This window comes from Cricetulus griseus, assembly GCF_003668045.3.
Source record: "Cricetulus griseus strain 17A/GY chromosome 1 unlocalized genomic scaffold, alternate assembly CriGri-PICRH-1.0 chr1_1, whole genome shotgun sequence".
Taxonomy (NCBI): Eukaryota; Metazoa; Chordata; class Mammalia; order Rodentia; family Cricetidae; genus Cricetulus; species Cricetulus griseus.
Genome location: NW_023276807.1, coordinates 270,150,912 through 270,153,910, shown reverse-complemented (window position 1 = coordinate 270,153,910; position 2,999 = coordinate 270,150,912).

Here is a 2,999-nt window from a genome sequence, read left to right as displayed (position 1 = left end):
TATACCGACACACACCACACACACAGACACACAGACACACACACACCACACACACACAGAGAGACACACACACATACACCACACACACACACACACACCGCACACACACACACACAAATACACTCACACACACACACACCATATACAGACACACACCACACACACACACACACACACACACAAATACACTCACACACACACACACCATATACAGACACACACCACACACACACACACACACACACACACACACACACACACACACATTCTGTCACACTGTGGCTCTAACCTCCAAGGAAGAAAACTCTCCAAACACACGCCTTTGTTCATGGACTGACACGTGACTCAGTGGTTCACTTCAGGCCCATCACTTCTCCAGATTTCCTAGTTTCGCTTCCAGGAGAACAACTCCCCGGCAGACTCAGGGAAGAGAGGCATCCATCCCCTTAGAAAATAACTTTCCCAGTGAAACCAGGAAGATGGATGATGTCATTAGGACAAAAGCTGTGCTTTGTGGGGGTGGAGATGTGAGTTGTGTGGCTGTGACAGTGGGAATAAGGCATACTGAGGGCCTAGCTTCGGCCACACCAGCTCTGGGGCTGTCTTGGCGCTACTGACCTCCTCTACACTCACCATCATCTAGAAAATGGGGTACCAAGAAGCAGCACCCTGTAAAGTTGCTGTAAGGAATAGGGACAAAGGAGGCTGTGACCATCTGCAGGCTCATCAGCCTTTGGGTGTCTGCTCGGGTGCACTGTGGCGAGGATGGCTCGTCTGGCTGCAGAGAGCCGAGAGTCACCCGTGAAGCTACATGAGCTTCCGGAGATAGCAGAGAGTGGCTTAGTGAACCCGAGGAGGGTGCAGTGTTGACATTAAATATTTACTATGGACGATGCAGATGGATTTATCTCTAGGAATATTTCACTTAAGGCAAAGCACGAAAGCTCATCTGAGCATGTGCGCCGCCATCCAATCACTAACTGAAAGGTGCCTTAGGACGCGCATTGTCGTCTCCCTGGTGCCTGCCGGCCTGGGATCCTCTCCTGCCACTTTCTTTCCAGGCTCCCCGCGTTACACCCACACACTTCACTGGCAAAGCACTATTTCTCCAAATCTCCGCCATAAACAGTCACACTGACAGGCGATCTTGGATCCAGTGTGGGCATGTTTCTTCAAATCCACACACACTCAGCAAGCACATTGTGTGGAAAGTCCCAAGTTCACAGCTGGCTTGGAGCCTTTGCTCTTGTCTAGGCATTTTTAATTCAAAAGAAGAACGTACTGCTCTCTCTCTCTCTCTCTCTCTCTCTCTCTCTCTCTCTCTCTCTCTCTCTCTCTCTCCTTCACCCAGGGTGTGTGTGTGCGTGTGTGAGCATGTGTGTATGGTGTGTGTGCGTGTGTGTATGGTGTGTGTGTGTGTGTGTGTTGTGTGTGTGTACGTGTGTGTGTATGTGTGTGTGTATGGTGTGTGTGTATGGTGTGTGTGTGTGGTGTGTGTACGTGTGTGTGTGTGTGTGTGTGTGTGTGGTATGTGTGTGTGGTGTGTGTGTGTGTATTTGTGTGGTGTGTGTGTATGGTGTGTGTGGTGTGTGTGTGTGTGTGTATTTGTGTGGTGTGTGTGTATGGTGTGTGTGTGTGTGTGTGTGTGTGTGTGGTGTGTGTGTATGTGTGTGTGTGTGTGTGTGTGTGGTGTGTGTGTGTGTACGTGTGTGTGTGTGTGGTATGTGTGTGTGGTGTGTGTGTATGTGTGTTTGTGTGGTGTGTGTGTATGTGTGTTTGTGTGGTGTGTGTGTATGGTGTGTGTGTGTGTATGGTGTGTGTGTGTGTATGGTGTGTTTGTGTCTGTGTGGTGTGTGTGTGGTGTGTGTGTGTATGGTGTGTGTGTGTATGGTGTGTGTGTGTATGGTGTGTGTGTGTATGGTGTGTTTGTGTGTGTGTGTGTGTGTATGGTATGTTTGTGTGTGTTTGTATGTGTGTTAATGCACTTGTGTTTGTACTAAGAATGGAACAAATAAGCCCATGTTTTTGCTTTTAATAATACTAATTACCCCCACCAAATATCATTTGGATTCCATCACTTCCATCACATCATAGGAGCAATACTCACTAACTCTGGAACTATTAGGCATACTTAGCATAATTTTTTTTTTTTTTGTATTTCTCGCTCCCTCACAAGTACAGGGACACTCGGTGAACCAAGACCAGTGTTATCTCCATTTCCACTCTGCCAGCTCAATGTCATCCTTGCTTTCTTCCCAGAGGGATGTTGGTTGTGAGGCTATGCATATCCACTCTGAACATCAAGTTCAAAGGACGCTGGTTCTTATTGACCCCATGGCACGACTTTTCAGTGCCAAGCATCTTCCAGGTTCTAAATAATGTGAGAACTGACCAGGACACGGGCTATCTCATTTGTAAACTGAAGAACTGGGTACATGTGAATATGTCTTTATTTAGCCAGTGGGGGTGGAAATCGTTCCAGACTGTTGACGTGGAACCACTTTTTAGATGCTGTTTGACTGGTACTTTACACTCACCCACAGTTCCAGCACTGGGTGGGGAGAAATGGTTATGGAAATAGAGTTAGGGACCACTGCCAAGAGGAGCATGCGTGCTATAAGCCAACTCAGATTGTCTCCATACATTTTGAAATTAGAAATCTCTCCAGTCCACAGATGGGAAACACTCCTCTACATATTGGAGGCTGGGGTAGTACAGAGTGAGGAGAGGCTGCACACGGCACCTGGAGCCCTGTTGGTACTGCCCGTGCCCCCTGCATCTTGCTGACTTCTCGAGATACCATCAGACGCATGGACCATAGTGGTGAAATGCAGTCGGTGCCCAACACTCTTTTCTGAGTGCCTCTGCCCTCTTCTTGTTTCTTACCAAATTCCTCAAGACAGGCAGGTCTGCCGTGTCCCCAGCAGGAGCCCCTCATCGCCGTGGTCCCCAGCAGGAGCCCCTCACCTTGTTCCCAGACTCAGAGGAGAGTCTTTTTC